The sequence below is a fragment of the Phacochoerus africanus genome, chromosome 1 (genome assembly GCF_016906955.1).
Source record: "Phacochoerus africanus isolate WHEZ1 chromosome 1, ROS_Pafr_v1, whole genome shotgun sequence".
NCBI classification, from domain to species: domain Eukaryota; kingdom Metazoa; phylum Chordata; class Mammalia; order Artiodactyla; family Suidae; genus Phacochoerus; species Phacochoerus africanus.
In genome coordinates, this window is record NC_062544.1 from 237,623,980 (window position 1) to 237,643,384 (window position 19,405).

The following is a 19,405-nucleotide window of genomic DNA, read 5'->3' on the forward strand; positions in this document are numbered from 1 at the left end:
TGGATTGCTCATATAACTATTTTTTTATCAGAAAATATTTTTCTTTGTAAAACCCACAATAACTAGGAATTCATCAACACTCTCTACCCGATATAATGTTAGACACCCAATGTATGGCATAAAGAGAAAAGGATTGGTGTACAAGTTATCTGAGCTTGTCTTACTGTTTCCTTGTTTTCCTTCTACTATTGAAAACATGCTGTTTTAGGCTCTTATTGTATTAAGATGGGTTAATGCAAAAGCCTCCTAACCAAATCCCATGTCTATTTGTAAAATGCTGTGCACACAGCACACAGTCTCTACATGTTAATTCCTTCCCTCACATAACTCCATCCAACTCCCACATCCATTCACTAAAACACTACATTACTATATCAGTTTATTCTTCTTGCTTCCAAAAAAGCCAATATACCAAAAGTAGACCAGAAGTTATCAAATTTGGATTAAATTTAAACATCAAAATTGTAAAAAGTAGAAAAGCATGTCAGCTCTTTGGAAGAAATAATGTTTGATGTTTTGATTAATTTGAAAAAGTTATACAGGGAAAAAACAGTAATATAAGAACTTCCTATTTATAATTTAAAAAAACTTAAATATAAAATAGATACCAATATTATCAACACATATTATTTGCAGAGGGTTCCAAATGCAGTATATAAAAAGTTCATACAAAATAGTGAGAAAATCCATCAACCTTCAAATAGATGAGTTGCCAAAGTCACATAATTCAAACAAGAATAAACAGAATATGCAAATAAATAAATGGAGAAAATGCTTGTGATAGCTATTAATAAAAATAAACACAAACAATGAAGCTGATAGAAAATTGATGGAGAGTAGAGTTTGCAGTCAGATTCCACCTCAGGTCCTAGCTTGACCACCAGCTGTAAGACCCTTGGAAAGTATTTATACCTTTCATCCTATGATCATAATCATTTCACATGGTTGTTTGTAGGACTAAATAAAATAATCTTGACAAAGCAGCTAGTAAAATACCTAACACAAAGTAAGTGCTTCATAAATGGTTGTCAATATGATGATCATTGCTATGATAGTTACTACCATGTAACAGCTTAGAAGTTAATGCTTAATAAAAATGTTCTCATTCAGTATTGCCAAGGTGGTGGTCAAACTAGTGTACCCATTCACTAATAGCCTTTTTGGTTTTTGTTTTTTGTTTTTTTGGCCATGCCCACGGCATGTGGGTCAGGGATCAAACCTGTACCACAGCATCGTCCCAAGACACAGCAATGACAATGCGGGATCTTTAGCCACTAGGTCACCAGGGAATTCTAATAATATCTTTTTAAATTGGTCAATTTTTGCAAAATTCATGTATTAAAATACTCATAGACATTTTAAGAATACACCTAAGGTAATACAATAAGGCAAAGGTCTTGAGTTAGATTTCAGAGCACTTTTCATAAAGTTAAAGCAATAGCACAAATATTTGGCAATTCAAAAATGTGTGTTAGAGTTCACATCATGGCTCAGCAGAAGAAGAATCTGACTGGCATCCAAAAGGACGCAGGCTCAGTGGGTTAAGGATCTGGCATTGCCATGAGCTGTGGTGTAGGTCACAGATGCAGCTCGGATCTCACGTTGCTATGGCTGTGGCATAGGCCGGTGGTTACAGCTCTTATTCAACCCCTAGCCTGGGAACAACCATGTGCCATGGATGCAGCCCTTACAAAAAAGACAAAAAAAAATATTTACTCAACTCAGACACCGGTGAAAGATTATGCAGCCATTAATGACATGGTTGAAAAAATACAGAATGGGATAAAAGTAGATGATTGTGTGGGTGTGGTACGAGTTCAACTATGTAAAGATGTCTTTAGATAGTAAAAGAATAGGAAAGAGCATAAAAACCTGAACCCACTTGCTAGCAGGATTTCTTAGGTCAGGTTCCCCTAAAGCAGATCCTGAAACAAGGATTTGTTTGCACATTTATTGAAGTGTTTCAAGAAGACATTGGGAGAGGATCTGTGGAAGCAGCTAAGGGTAGGGCAAAAACCAAGCATGATGGGACTTTCAGGTAAAGTCTCTCATGGAGTGATTTCAGCCTGATCCTGCAGGGGACTTCTGAAGTGCAAACTGTACTTCACAGTTTTTCCTACTCAGAGCAAGTTTGCTTAGCTTTCATATTGTGGTAATAGTCGGCAATTAGCTAGCTAACAGCTACCTAGTGAGGTGAAAGGCTGAAGGAGAACTCCCAAGCATTCCATTCCAGGCTCTCTGTGCCTGTGGCAGAGTGGCTCCCACAGCCCCAAAGCAGTCCTCTGAAGAGAGTGGTAGGTGATATTTAACACACACACACACACACACACACACACACACACAACTATGTGGAGGTGATGGATATTTTAGTTTGATTGTGGTGATATTTTTACAATGTATACATATACGACAAAACATTAAGTTGTATACCTTAAATTTTATATGTCAAAACTATTAAAGGAAAAAGAAGAGAAAGTCCACAAAAGCTAGGGAAGGGTGCTCAGCAGTATTGAAAGATTCCAAAGGGGATCTGAGTGGGCAGAACATTAATCCACATGGTAAATTTCTCCCTTTTCAACTGCATTTCAATCATATATCTAAATTGTACCTAAATACAAAAAGAAAATACTTTAGCTGCACCCCATTGCTACAGGCCAAAATCCAAATGTGTACGGAATAATCGAGTTTCAATATATTACCTTAATTTTCTGGGTATGCAGTTTCCAACATGAGTGGCCCCTTATTAGACTCTACCACTCTACCCATCTGCCCCTAGAGATCCCTACACACACAATTCCTTGCTAGCCCCTCCTCAAAATCTGCCATTGGACCAGGAATGCCCAGCCTTGAGGGGGTCCACCCAGCAACCATATCCTCTCTCCTTTTCTTCCCTTGGAGCTCAGAGGAAGTAAAGATTTATAGATGTTTAAAGTCTCAAAGGATATGGAACGTGAGGACCCTGGACTTGACCTGGATTCTGCAATCATGTTCAAATTTCAATATTTGAATGTCTTAGACTAATTTAGCATTCAGGGTTATAAGTGATATCCCAACCATTCCTACAGATAAAATAAAATTCAGAAAGCAGCCTGGGAACCCAAAATGTAGTTTAGAATGTCACTTCTATGAGAAATTGTTAAATTTAAAGCAATTCATTTAAGAAATGCCATAGTCATGCATGCATGTATAGAAAGATGTATATAAGTGACTTTGTAAAGTTATTTTATCTCCTATTTAAACACCCTCAAAAATATATGAATATTATTTGATGCTATATAATTCAAAACACAAAAAAGAACTTAGTATAAAATGATATTCTTTATAAGAAACGAAGGAAAGAGGAAGGAACAAGGAAGGAAGGGAGAAAAGAGGGAGGGAGAGAAAAAAAACATTTGGAAAAATCCTGAAAGAATTAGTATAAAATATGTTTATTCATTCAATTAAATACTATATAGTCATTAATGTTGCTTAGAGAACTTTAATAGTATTGGGAAATGCTTATACAATAATATATGGAAAGCAGTTCCCATTGTGGCTCAGTGGGTTATGAATCTGACTAGTATCCATGAGGATGCAGATTTGATCCCTGGCCTTACTCACTGGGTTAAGGATCCAGTACCGCCACAATTTGTGTCATAAGGAGTAGACAAGACTCAGATCTAGCTTTCCTGTGGCTATGGTATAGGCCAGCAGCTGCATCTCTGATTCAACCCTTTGCCTAGGAATGTCCATATGCCACAGGTGCAGCCATGAAAAAAAAAAGTCCAAAAATAATAACAATAATATATAGAAAAATATATAAAATCTAACGGAATACATTATCACTACATTTAATTAAAATAATAAATATAAATTGAAACCCACCTATACTTTCTGAAACACTTCTCTGAATCTACCTGTGGTGTTTGAACACACCCTGTCTTTCCATTTCAACCACTTGATCATCAATCCTACTTCTTAGAACATATCTCAGTGCCATATCCATTCATTCAAAATCCAAATACGTATGTATAATAAACAGTTGGTTGTTACATACCAAGCATGGTCCTGGGAGCTGGGGACACAATAATGAGCAAGACTTGGTGCCTAACCATCATGGAATTCATATCAGGCAGAGGGATGGACACAGCAACAGAGCAACACGGTAAATACAATGGGACAATGTATGATGGAGGATTGGCTCTGAAACACATTTGGTTACTCTCCACGGTGCCTTGCTTAAGTAGCTATCCTGAAAATAGCTATTGACCACTTAATTGATTTAAATTTAAATATACTAAATAAACATAGCCATTTAACTGAATAAATGATCTAGTTAGAATCTTCAGAATACCTGGTCATGTCAATCAACTTAATGGATAGCAAGCGATTTTACTTCTAGTAACAAAACATGGGAAAACAGCTGACAAGGAAAACATCAGTGTCTTAGACAGGAGGGAAAGGGGCAGGACACAAGCACAAGATAATGAAGGGTGCTCAGCTACGGGAATACAATAAGGAATGCCTGGAACCAGCTGAAATTATGGTGGCTCAGAATGATCATTACCATAAAGTCAGAACCTTTAGCTCATTATACCTTCACTGTAATATTAAAAAATCACTCCCTCTCATGCAATGACAGTTCTGAGGCTTTTGCATAAAAGGCCAAAAAGTAGGCAGTGACCCAGTTCCTAGAAAATCCTTACCCTTCCTCGAAATAGCAAGAATTTTCCCCAACTTGTTAGCCTATGAAATTACTTAACCCATGGAGTTCCCATTGTGGTTCAGTGGGTTAAGAACCCAACCAGTATCCAAGAGGATGCGGGTTTAATCCCCAGCCTTGCTCAGTGGGTTAAGGATCCAGTGTTGACAAAAGCTACAGTGTAGATTGCAGATGTGGCTTGGTTCCCACATTGCTGTGGCTGTCACTGTTGCTGTGGCTGCAGCTCTGGTTCATCCCCCAGCCTAGGAACTTCTTTATGCTGCAGTTATGGTAGAAAGAAAGAAAGAAAGAAAGAAAGAAAGAAAGAAAGAAAGAAAGAAAGAAAAAAAAGAAAGAAAGAAAGAAAGAAAGAAAGAAGGCTCCCGCATCCCTCCCTTCCTTCCTTCCTTCCTTCCTTCCTTCCTCCTTCCTTCCTTCCTTCCTTCCTTCCTTCCTTCCTTCCTTCCTCTCTCTCTTCCTTTCTTCTCTCTCTCTCTTTCTTTCTTCCTATCCTTCCTCCCAGCTTCCGTTCCCCCCTTTTCTGTCTTTCTTTCCTCCCTCCACTTCCCCTCGGCTTCTTTCCGCCACTCACTCCCTCCCCTTCCAGAAAAGAAAAAGAACTGAAAGAAGACTAAACCCCCTAAATTTAAAATCCATGCCCTGGGGCCACTCTCACTTTTTAAGACAGTAACTTCCTGCCCATGGAGTGTGTATCTGTCTATCTAAATAAACTCACCTTCGCCTTTCTTTGACTCACTCTTAAATTCTTTCCTGTATGAAGCCAATAACCCTCAATGGACAGTTCACCCTTAGGACTCCTAAAGGTCCCAGAACATGACATTTCCCTCTTCCGCAACATGTTGAGGGACAGGAATATTATTTTTAATTTATACTTTTCTCTATGTTCAAAGAAAAGTTTCCCGAAAGGTCATGTGTATAAAACTCAACTGAATTTATTGGAAATGGAAATCCATTGGCTGTTAACAGTCCACCCAAAAAAATGCAAATCCAGTAGGTCTAGGGTGAGCACTAGAAATAAACACCTGAAGCTATTCAGATGCAGTAAAACAAAGATTATACCTTATATGATTTTAAATAATGTAATAAACATATTTTGTGCAAATAATATTCTACCACAGTGACACCTTTAAATAAAAATAGCACCCTAATTAAGGAAAACACTTTTACAAAAATACTCAAAGCAGAAAAAAGTTAAATATATTTTCTGTTTAAGAAATATCATTGCTGATGGTTCAAGTAGTTCTCGTTAAGCTTCATCTCCGAAGGAGAGAGTACTCTTTTGATTTTAACCTCATTATATGGGTCAAAAAAATTAAGATGTCAAGCTTAATATATCAGCTGATGTGTGGATCCATTAATCATGCATTTCTTTAACCCCTGTTTGAAGCTAGTTATTATATCAACCTCTAGCTACTCCTGGAAATAAACATTTTTATCATTCAAAAAAAATGTCATTGTGGTATATATAGGCTCCAATAGTAATTAAAGAAAATTATATATAACACTTCCATTTGTCAACTTTACAAATTCTTTTTACTGTCACTGTTTACACTGTTACAATGTTACTCTCTCACTGAAGTGAAAGACAATATTGTGAAATTGGATTTTTATCATCTGAGGTATAACTCTAGGCTAACCTCAGCTTTATCTTTGGAAGTAGCACTAATCAAATTTCCTTGCAGACTTTCACGTTGGTGACAGGCACACCTACTCTTTTACTGACTAAGGAGCCAGAATTCTGAAAGAAAAAGTTATGGAAAATGAAGTTTGTGATTAACTTTTGGCAACATGCTATCTTCCTTCTAATTGCCTCTAATCCACAAATTAAGATTTGCTTTTAAAAGTTGCAGCACTTTTTTTTTTTAGCAACATGGATGGACCTAGAAACTATCATGCTAAGTGAAGTCAGCCATGCAATGAGACACCAACATCAAATGCTTTCACTGACATGTGGAATCTGAAAAAAGGACAGACTGAACTTCTTTGTAGAACAGATGCCGACTCACAGACATTGAAAAAACTTATGGTCTCCAGAGGAGACAGTTTGGAGGGTGGGGGGATAGGCTTGGGCTGTGGGATGGGAATCCTGTGAAATCAGATTGTTATGATCATTATACAACTACAGATGTGATAAATTCATTTGAATAATAAAAAAAGATAAAAAATTTAAAAAACTTTTAAATTAAAAAAAAAAAAGTTGCAGCAACTTTCGAAAATCTGCCTCTATAAAGAGAAGGAAAAATACTTAAGTTAAAGGAAAATTTTCAGGAGTTCCAGTAGTGGTGCATTGGAAACTAATCCAACTAGGAACCATGAGGTTGCAGATTCAATCCCTGACCTCGCTCAGTGGGTAAAGGATCTGATGTTGCCGTGAGCTGTGGTGTAGGTCGCAGATGCGGCTCAGATACTGCATTGCTGTGGCTGTGGTGTAGGCCAGCAGCTGTAGCTCCAATTAGATTCCTAGCCTGCAAACCTCCATGTGCTGCGGGTGCAGCCCTAAGAAAGAAAAAGGGAAGAAAAAAAAGAAAGAAATTTTTCAGGTGGAATATTGGTTCCAGTATGCAAAAGTGCTGGATGTGAATTTTCCATAAAATCTCAGTTTGTTACACAGAATTTATAAATTCATGTGCTTATTTCAGTAAGTAAAACATAGAGTAAATATAATGTACTGGAGGAAAAACAGGATGAGTTCTAGTCCCAGATCCACCATCAATAAGCTCTATAACTTATCTAAATTATATAACCTCTTGAACTACAGTTCCTACATTTGCAAAATCCTGAGTGTGAAGACTAGATGGGCTCTATCATTCTAAAATTCAGGGAATATAATAACAGTAAAATTAATTTCATTTTCACAGAAAACTGTGTTGACACTGAAAGATGCACATGATGTATTGGGAATACTCTATTGCCATTGCCTAGCACAGTCTTTGACTCAAAGTCAGTACTCAATATTTGGTATATAAACAAATGAATGAACTTATGAAATAGCACAAAATAAAAAATATGGCTCAGTAGTTTATTTATGCCTCTATAAAATTTAGGATGTCAAATCTTGGTCAGCCAATTAATAAACACACACTGACCTCTTATGAAGTGAAGCTATAACAATTACAAAGTTCTAGTGAAGGAGATGGATGGCCACATGTGAATGATATGAAGTAGGTACTATATCTATATATAGGTATCAACTGGTAACCTGATTATCAACCTTAGTAAAAATGAAAGCAGAAATCAAGATTTGGGTAAAGGCTTCCTGAGGGAGGAAGTGGGTTGATATCTTAGACCAGGTAAGGTTGATGGGTTGGCAGATGAGGGGTTTGTGAAGAAGGGTTAAAAACAGAAAAGAGAAAGTCATTTCGGTGATAGAGAAAGCAGATTCATCTTAGGAACAAGGTCTGAAAACAAATGAGGCTAATTGAGGGTGGAGATGGTTGATTGGGGAATTGTAATGCATGACAGTTTATCACCATTTTCTCATCAGGAACAGGAAGAGCATAAGATCTTAGATCCGCGCTGTCCAAAATGGAAGTGACTAAAATACTGAGCACCTCAAATGTGGCTGGTCCAAACTGAGATGTGCTATTAGTGTAAAAGACATGCCAGATTTCAAAGGCTTGGCGTGATAAAAAGAGGAATATAAAATACCCCATTATACATCTTTTACTGATTACATGTTGAAATAATATTATTTGTGGTGGGTCAATTAAACAAAATGTGTTGTGTAAATACATTCCTTTACACTTTTAAGGTGGCTACTAAAAATGTTTAATTACATATGTGACCACATCACATTTCTACTGCACGGTGCTCTCTAGATAGATTTTTCCAGCAGCAGTCACAAGAGAAGAGAATCCAGGGGATGGGCTAAAAGGTGAAATCGTGGGTAGATATGAATCAATAAAACACAGAAGAAAAGGAATTAACAGATGAAAGAAATATGTAATTACTATATATTCACAGATAATGTATTAGAAGTTTCCAATACGGAATGTCATTGTGATTATAAAACATAAATTAAATGAAACTTAAATTTATATTCACAGATACATTAACATTAGAAGATATGGAATATAACCAGGATTATAAAATACATAAATTAAATGAAATTTAAAACTCTGAACCTTCTGCCTGATATAGAAGTTGTACTCGATAACGTATTTCTTTTCAGTTTTTACAACTCTTTCTGAACATGAGTGCATTCAGTAACACCGCATGCCTACTGATCCCAAGCCTAGCGATCATTTGACAGCTTCATAAAGGATTTCATACCAGGTCATTTTAGCGGCCTCAAAATGTAACACAATCAGTCCATTGTACATACTAAGTGCTCAGTAAATATTTGTTGAATGGGTGGAGAATATCACACCCAAAATCATGACTACACACAGCAGGCTAGACATTGGGCTTTCTGTAATATTTGCCACTCCAGAAAGTGAAAAGTATCAATAAAATCCTTAATGTCCAAAAGAGTCCCCCAGATATTAGTAAGTTCTAAAAAACTAGTATTTCAATTAGCAATAATCATGCCTGGGATAAACCTCATCGGCTATGATACTGCCACTGTTCAAAATATAAAACTGGTATTTCAGTATACACGTATTTTTAAAAGAGTTTAATATTAAATGGAGCTGGTTATACTCTCTGAAAACAAACACTGTATTTCTAGCATATTCCTTTGCTTTTTTGTTAAAAAAAGAAAATGAGAGACAAATTCTACAAAGAAAGATTTTTACTAGACTATTTTGGTAAATACAATCAAGCAGTTTACCTTCTCCTACCTCAACATCTTACATATTTTGTTTACTCCATCCTATTTTAATTAATATAGCCTGGTATTGGAATGGAAATTCTGGGGAAATTCCAAAGTAGCACTGGGAAATGGTGTGATTCACTTACTTTTTTTCCTGTTTCTGTTTTGAGCTAATACAGCATCAGGGCGAGGTGAATCTCTTGGCTAAGTGGTTTTTCAGCTGACCTCACTCTCATAGGTCCTGGAGATCCCATGATGCTGCCAATTCTGAGAGCTGCTTATTTCAACCCCTTGCCACAGATATCCTTCCTCTTCCTAGTAGTCTGTGCCACTTGGTTGGGATAATGAGAATAATACCACCAGGCATTACAAGCCAAATATAAAAATGCTTGTTGTCTCTCTGCCCCAACTGCCCTGACTGGTCCACCCAACAGGAATTCCCACCGATGCTCTGCTTGCCATGTCTAGCTCCTCTCCTATTTCACGATGGAAGTTATGTTTCCTACCAACTGCATCTAGAAATCCACTGATCTTTCTTTCATTTTCCTTTTTCTAATCCTCTCCTTCACTACCATATGTGGACAATAAAACACTCTTGTATATTTAGCCATTCCTTCTGGGCTTTACAAAAATAATGTCCAGGGAAAATGCATCACTCCAGCTCAGTTTTCCAAGACTACAGCCTAACAATAAATATTAATAGCTTGACTTGATGCAATGTGATGGCAAAAGACTATTTTTGTTCTTGGATCATAAGACTCCCTTGGCTGGCATCTACATGAAAGTTTTCTCAAAAGTCTTACTGCAGCCCAGATATCAAGCACAGAGCCACAATCTCACAGCATCTAAATTCTCTTTCATCACTAAGATCCTGATAGTCTTTTTTTTTTTTTTTTTGTCTTTTTGCTATTTCTTGGGCCGCTCCAGCAGCATATGAAGGTTCCCAGACTAGAGGTCGAATCGGAGCTTAGCCACCGGCCTACGCCAGAGCCACAGCAACTCGGGATCCGAGCCGCATCTGCAACCTGCACCGCAGCTCACAGCAACACCTGATCATTAACCCACTGAGCAAGGCCAGGGACCGAACCCGCAACCTCATGGTTCCTAGTCGGATTCGTTAACTACTGCGCCACCACGGGAACTCCTGATAATGTTTCTTTTTAATGAAGTTCCATTTTTTCTCAAAGCACAATTTCTTCTAATGTTGACTCAGTTATGAATTACCTGTCAATCTGAGTAATTCACGGGGAAACTGAAAACTCCTGACATAATGATGGCCCTACATTCTGAGCTTGAAAACAAGCATGGAAATAAAGACTTTCTTATTAATATCTTCTCCTTCTAGTTAAAAAAAAAAATTAAGTAATGGGATGGAAAGGGTTTAAAAATCTTAACAAAAATATTTTCCCTTCTTTTTTTTTTAAAAAAAGGTGCTTTTCACCAAAAAGTGGAATTTTTTCTTTTTTTTTTTTGTTTCATTGAAGTATAGTGGGTTTACAATGTTGTGATAATTTCTGCCTTAAAAAAAAGTGATTCAGTCATGCATATACACACATCCATTCTTTTTCAAATTCCTTTCTCATATAGGTGATCACAGAATATTGGGTAGAGTTCCCTGTACTATATGACAGGTCCCCCATGGCCAGTCATTCCATATATCTCACTGTGTATATGCCAATCCCAAACCTCCAATCTATCCCTCCCCTAGTGGAAGTAATCTTAAAGAGTATTAGAAAATTTTCTTTCTCCTTTCTCCACTGTAAGTATCTCCAAGATAAAGTTTTAAGTAGAAGGCAAGAGCAGATTAGGGAGAGGCTAATTTAAAAAGAAATAAAAAAGAACATCTCTGCAAACATATTATGAACCCTGGAATATTCAGATTTTCGATGAGTAAAAATTTAAGAGTGTTCTATTGAATACAAACTCCTGCCTGCCTTGATCTTTTTTGCAGAAGTCACTGACACCATCTACTTTTGGGTTCAGTACCACCCAATGCCTGAGACAAGCCTAACAAGAACAGGTCATGTGGCAGCCCAACAGAGAAGACCTAGAGCTAGTCTTACTGCCTCAAACCTACAGACTGGATATTTGGCTCCCCTCAAAATTCATACGTTGAAGACCTAACTCTAATTGTGAGGTATTAGTATGTGGGGTCTTTGGGAGATAACTAGGTTTTTATGAGGTCATGAGGGTACGGTTCACAATGTGATCAAAACACTTATAAGAAAAAGAAGAGACACCAGTGCAATCTCATTCTGCCATGTGAGGATACAGAGAAAAGTCAGTCCTCTATAAGCCAGGGGGAAAATGCCCTCACAAGAACTTGACCATGTCAGTTCCCTAGCTGGCTTGGACTTCACAGGATCCAGAATTATGAGAAATAAATGTCTGCTGTTAAAATCACCCAGTCTATAGCATTTTGTTAAAGTAGTCTGAGCAGCTGAAGACACCTGGTACTCAATGAACTTGCAGTAGCCCCCAAGCACCAGCCTAGCTACTGATCCTGCACCACTTCCCGCAGAACTGGCCAATTCTACCTGATTAGATTTCTACACCTGCTTTCCTGAATTCCAATTCACTTATCTGCTAATAGGACAAGAGTTTTGCCTTATCTGATGGCCAAGACCTGATACTTTGTCCAGCTCTTGCAGATTCCTTCACTCTCCGCTGCTAGTGAATGGCCATATTTTCTGGAACCTCAGGGTAATGCTCAGTTGACTTGGATATTCACGTGCCACCTGCTTCTCTGCTAATGTCTCTGCCTGCTGGATTGGACCTACTTACTTTTCAGTACCCATGGGACCAGACTGGGGTCCTATACTTTCCTTTGCTTTATATCCACCTCTCTATAATTTAATCTTTTCTTAATCTGCCTTCCTTTCTTTTTTATCTCTTCCAGCCTATATTGTTCATCACTCGATATGCCTGGTTTTGAATGCTCAGTCAACAGCTCAGGCAAATAAACTAAAACACAGAAGACATTCTTTTCAGCCGTAGCATGATCATATTACTGGCCTTATCAAAAATGAGTTTTTCAACACAGAAAAATGTATTGAGAATTTTCCATAGGTGTAATATAATAATGATGATGACAAATAGCTATAAGATAAATAGATGATCATATATGGATACTTATTAATGTCTGACACTATACTATTTTATATACATTAACTACTTAACACAGTAGTAGGTTTTATTACTCCAACTTATTATAGAGGAAATTGAGCCTTGGAGAAGTTGAGGGAGGTCCCCTACATTACTCACCTAATACCAGATGGAGCTGAGCTTCCCATCTAGATCTGGCTCAAGGACTTCAGTTCTGTACACCTGGCCATATGGCCTCTATTGCACCACTGAAAAGCTTGATGATGAAATTGTAACACACTCTTGCTTTGTTGTAATTGTTCAATGGTAGAAAAAGCTTAACAGAATATTGTCTAATATACCTTTTAACCCCAAGAGTTTAAATTCCTAATATTCATTCTGAGAATATGAAACAGCAGTACCTAGCCTGTTGGCATCCTTAAGAAATAAAATGGGAGTCCCCATTATGGTCCAGCAGCTTAAGAACTCGACGTAGTGTCTATGAGGATGCGGGTTCAATCCCTGGAGTGTCTATGAGATGTGGGTTCAATCCCCAGCCTGGCTCAGTGGGTTAAGGATCTGGTGTTGCCACAGGCTGTGGTGAAGTTCACAGATACGGCTCAAATCCAGCATTTCTGTCGCTGTGGCATAGGCTGGCAGTTGCAGCTCTGATTCAACCCCTAGTCCGGGAACCTTCATATGCCACAGGTGCAGCTGTAAAAAAGGGAGGGGAAAAGGTACAATATTTGACATGCAATTCATTTTTATAAAATTAAAAGTATATCATAATGTATCAGTTTCTCAATTTGTGAAGTTCCTTGTAATGAAAATTTTCCAAAATGTATGCCATACTTCGATTGCTTCTATGTAACAAAGTAAGGTAATTTTTAACCTTTTTTGATGATTCAGAATCCCCATTGTGAACATCACCTATTGTGATACAGTGATTTCTTTGTGACTATTAATGAATTAGAACTATATCCCCACCCTAAATATCCCCATTCTGTTATTTTTTAGGTTATTTCATTTACTTTCATCAATTTATCTTCTCCATGGCCTATGATCATTTTCACTTTCTGTTTTTAGAATGCTTTCCTCTGGCAATACCCTTCCAATTTACCACTTTTAATTTACTCAGATTATAAAAGCAGTGATACTCATTTATTTGATCTGTAAGTAAAATAAGAGTAAATGGGGTTCAGAAAGTACCCAGGAGCTCCATTTATAAATAATATAGGACATGTAGAAGATGAATTGAATGCAAATGCATGGATTTATTTCTGGCTCCCTATTCTGTTCCATCAGTTTATATGTCTGTTTTTATGCCAGTACCATACTGCTTGTATTATATTTTGAAATCTGGAAAGTTAATATTTCCAGTCTTATTCTTCCTTCTCAATATTACTGTGGCTACATGCTGTCTTTTATGGTTCGACATGAACTCAGGATTTTTTTCTATTTCTGTGAGAAATGCCATTAAAATTTTGATAGGGATTGCATTGACTCTATAGATCACTTTGGGCAGTGTGGACATTTTAACAATACTTATTCTTTTGATCCATGAACACAGAATATCCTTCCAATTATTCATGTCTTCTTTAATATCTTTCATCAATGTCTCATAGTTTTCAACGCAAAGATTTTTCACCTCTTTGGCTAAATTTATTTCTAAGTATTTTGTTTTTGATAGTACTTAAATGGAACTGTTCTCTTAATTTATTTTTCAGAAGTTTATAGTAATGAAGTGCAGCTGATTTTCATTTATTGATTTTGTATCCTTCAACTTTATTGAATTTGTTGATTAGTTCTAACAGTTTTTTGGCAGAATCATTAGAGTTTTCTATATATATAGGATCATGTCATATGCAAACAAAGACAATTTTACTTCTTCCTTTACAATTTGGGTCTTTTTTCTTGCTTATTTGCTCTGGCTAGGACTTCTAGCTCTTATTGAGTAGAAGTTGTGATAGTGAGAAACACTAATTTCTGATTTTAGACAAAACTTTTATGCTTTTCACCATTGAATATGATGTAATCTGTGAGCTTTTCATATATGGCCTTTATTATATTAAGGTACATTCCTTCTACACCTAATTTGTTGAGAACTAGTATCCTGAAAAGATACTGATTTGCTCTGATGCATCTACTGAGATCATCATATGACTTTTATTCTGTTAATGTGGTGTATCATAGCTATTGATTTGTAGGTTGAACTATCCTTGCATCCCAGGGATAAATCTCACTTCATCATGGTGTATTTTTTTTTCTATGTGGCTGCTGAATTCAGTTTTCTGGGTTTTTTTTTTTTTAAGATTTTTGCCTTTACATTATTTAGAAATATTGATGTGTAACTTTCTTTTCTTTTAGTGTCCTTTAATAATGGTGTCAATAACACACAATAGGGAATGGATAGTCTCTTCAATAAATGGTGTTAGGGAAATTAAATATCCACATGCAGAAGAATGATATTGAAATTTTACCACACAGCATATGTAAACACCAAGTTAAAATAGATTAAACACTTAAAATAAGACCTGACATTCTAAAACTGCTAGAAGAAAACACAGGGGAAAATATTCTTGACAGTGGTCTGAGAAATGATGTTTTGGATATGACCCCAAAATTACAGGCAACAAAACCTAAACTAGACAAGTGGGATTGTATCAAACTAAAAAGCTTCACAGCAAAGGGAACGATCAACTGAATGGAAGAAAATCTTTTTTAAACCATACAACTAAGAAAGAGTTAATATCTAAAATACATAAAGAGGAGTTCCCGTGGTGGCGCAGTGGTTAACGAATCCGACTAGGAGCCATGAGGTTGCAGGTTCTGTCCCTGCCCTTGCTCAGTGGGTTAACGATCCGGCGTTGCCATGAGCTGTGGTGTAGGTTGCAGACGCGGCTCGGATCCCGCGTTGCTGTGGCTCTGGCGTAGGCCAGTGGCTACAGCCCCGATTCGACCCCTAGCCTGGGAACCTCCATATGCCGCTGGAGCGGCCCAAGAAATAGCAAAAAGACAAAAAAAAAATAATTAAATAAAATAAAATATATAAAGAACCCTTAGAACTCAATAACAAATAAAAAATAGATAATCCAATTAAAAATGAGGCAGTAGGGGAAAGAGGGAGATGTTCCACAATGGGTAAAAAGTTTCAGTCATGCAAGATGAATAAGTTCTGGAGACCTAATGAATGGCATGGTGGCTACAGTTAATAATAGTGTAAATTTTACTTGAAATTTGCTAAGACCATAGCTCTTAAATGTTGTCATCACAAAAAAAAAAAAAGGTGACTATGGGAGGTGATAAGTATATTGATTAGCTTGATTGTGGTACTCACTTAACAATATACATATTTTGCAATACATATCATTTCACAATATATGTATAAGTATATCAAAACATCATGCTGTATACTTTAAATAAATACAATTTTTATTTATCAAGTAACCTAGAGGGGAAAAAGAACACAGGATCTAATGCAAAGACTCTGCATCATCTATTTGGGTTATTCAGAACTATGTTCCTTCCTTTCTGATTCTCATTTATTTTTCCTGACAGTTATTAGTATTGACTGAATAAAAAAGAAAAGAGGGGGATTGGTCGACTTGGTAGGGGAGGAACTGCTAATTTACAGGCAAACTCTGTTTCCCTCTCAGTATTTACTGTGTTGAAAAGCCAAGGGTAAGTCAAAAAGAGTTTACCTAGCACAGAGATGGCACTCAAGGTCACTGGAGCCTGAACCACAGTGGATGCCAGTGTATTCTTTTCTGATAATGAAAGCTTGAGATCCACTCCATTCTTCAGCCAAAAGGCTTAAAATCACAAGAATGTCATTTGGGTGATGTGGAAATGAAACAAAGTTTTTAACACTCTAATGCCTAAATCAGGAAAAGACCATTTCTTTAGATCAAATATTTGTGTGTCACTTCCTAAGTGCCAGGCCCTCTTCTAAGAACTTTATACACATTAACTCAATTAATGTAAGGTAACAAAACTAGGAATGAAATACAAAACCTTGGATACACACCCAAACATGTATGACATCATAGAACTACAGAGCCTAAACTAGAATAAAACTCAGAGATCATGTTTAGTCCCCTCCCAGAGAAAGCACTTATACATAGTGCCAAAAGGAATATATAACTTCTCCAGCCCTCTGAAACGAAGTAGGAACCAGAACTCTGGGCTTTGGCCTCTTAGTAATCCCTCTACATACAAGCATTCCTTATGGATTCATAGTTTTTCAGACTTGACAGAGACATGTAAGATCACCTATACAGTGGCTCTCTGGGTATATATCCAATTTATATAAATGGCATGCTCCCAATAACAGATGCTCACTGCTACATTACTCCGTTTCTCTTCCCTTCTATCTAGGAACTCACCTGGAGGTTGTGATGCAGCAGCTGAAAACTGCTCAGCTGGACCACACTCTAACCCCCTCTACATTCCACATCCTCTAAGGAGGAAGAATCAAGGCCCTCCCTTTCCCAGTCTGCATTAAGATCAGTATGGCCCTCAGTTTTGTCTGCAGTAACAAAAGCTATCTAACTTGAGCCATAAGCCAACGCCAAAAGGCTGAGCTAGACAACTCCCTGGAGATTACTCTCCTGAAATCCTTAGTAGAGGCTGAGGCTATAAGTGGGAGAAACTTCTCTAAACCAAGGTCCCCTTGAAAAAAGCCCCCATGCTACCCCCGACAAAGCTCCAGGATTTCCTCACATCGCCAACACTATAGTCTCTACCCTGAAGCCGTAAGCTGTGAATAGGATGTCAAGTTCAGAAGGACAATGATTACTAATTACTGTTGGTCCCAATTATGTTTGATTTTTCCTATTTATTGTTAACAATAACTACACAGTTGAAAAGGAACTGCACAGAGGCTATAACAAAACAAACACCATTTCTTGGTTATTAAATTTATATTTCACAGCATTTGTATTTACAGCTTAATCAGATATTTAAAATACTAACATGTACAAGTTGCATAATAAATTCAAATAGATATTTTACTAATCTTGTGTCATGTTGATTAAAAACTGTGGGTCCTGAATAGACTTTAAAAAACACAGAATGGGAGTTTCCTTCATGGCTCAGCAGTAAACGAACCCAACTAGCATCCATGAGGATTCATGTTCAATCCATGGCCTCAGTCGGTGGGTTAAGGATCCAGCATTGCTGTGAGCTGTGGTGTAGTTTGCAGATGCAGTTCGGATCCTGAGTTGCTGTGGCTCTGGCATAGGCTGGCGGCTACAGCTCCAATTGGACCTCTAGCCTGGGAACCTCCATATGCCAGGGGTGTGGCCCTAAAAAGACTAAATAAATAAATATAAAAATAAAAACATAGAATGAAGCCAAATTTTGTGGCCTTCTTAAAGATGGGGCCCACAGAAAAAATTTTCTTCCAAAGCTTAGTTAGTGGACTCCAGCCACCAGGAATGACAGCTTTCTTTATTGGAAAAACATAAATGTGGAGAAAAATCCCTGTGAATTCAGTCAGGAAATCGGAAACCACGCTAAGTGTCTTAACCAGGAATGGGAATTCCCGTTATAGCACAATGGGATTAGCGGTATCTCTGCAGCTCCAGGATGCAGGTTCAATCCCTGACTCAGCACAGTGGGTTAAAGGATCTGTGTTGCCACAATTGTGGCACGGGTTACAACTTCAGCTGGAATCTGATCCCTAGCCTGGGAACTCCATATGCCACCCATGTGGCCAAAAAAAAAAAAGGAATGGATTCAATATAAGGAAATAGGTTCTTATAAAACTACTGAAAGAACTGGAGGAGCAAAAATTGGGAGGGGCTGTCATAAGTTTCAAGTTTGTGGCCACAAAGAAAAAGGAAGCTGCTTGCTGCCACCCAAAATCAGAACTATGCAAGTATCTGCTGCCAATTTCTGAGATTCTTAGGGCTCCAAAGTAGGTAAAACGGCAACCACTCCACATCTGGACATCTGGGAAGCCTACTCATCAGCCCACACCACTGCCAGAGAACAGGAAGATAATATCAGCCCCCTTCCTCTTCCACCTTTGGGATCCCATATGAGAGTATGTCATTGGCAGAGTCCTACCAGCTTGGAACCCTACTAGCAAAATACCCCAAGAAACATAGTTCTCAAGTTTTCTCCTGCATTGTTACAAGGAAGAATTTATAAGGGATCTAAGGGTGCAAGTGCCAGCAGACAATTCTGATACCAGAATTATTCTAACAGGCAAACCTCCAAACCCCATCCTCCTCAGAAAAGAATCCACCTCTTTTGTCACTGAGACAACTCTAAGACAACAGCCACCTTTCAACGACACACAAATCATTTCCTCAGGTATTCTGAGAACCCAGAAGACAAAGTAACCTCTACTGACAAATTATAACAAAAATGCTCAAAGTCTTCACCCTGGTCACCCTTAAAGGAATTCTATGTAAAATATGAATGGGACATTTCCTTCAGCAACAACAAAAAAATCCCCTTAAAGGAACACCAAAAAGAAAAGAGGATTCCTTCCATGTAAGGCTAGGAATTCTCCTCAAAGTTCTTATGAAATACTTAGTTTTATTTTCTGGATAAATGACCAAATAATTTAGATCAAGAAAAATGGCAAACAGCTTCAGAACCTTCCCAAAGATAACACTTTGGAAAAGTATCACATTCTTTACCACTTAAAGAATATTACCGTGTCTCCCTCTCTCTGATTTTATACACTGAACTTGTTTCTTTCGGTTTCAGTTAAAAGTGACCTTTTAATTGGGGATTTTCCATTCATGATTCTTTTTCCGGAATAAAAGCCCAAGTTTTTCCATTTACACCAGCTTATAAAAGGGTTTCCTTTCCTTTAAAGGAGTCTTTTTAAAAACCATTTTAATTTCCTT

At 37.5% G+C, this 19,405-nt stretch overlaps 1 pseudogene; it reads right to left on the reverse strand.

The window, feature by feature from the left end:
• Positions 1–9,109: 9,109 nt before the first annotated feature.
• Positions 9,110–9,277, reverse strand: LOC125114663 (uncharacterized; annotated as a pseudogene).
• Between the last annotated feature and the right edge of the window lie 10,128 nt (positions 9,278–19,405).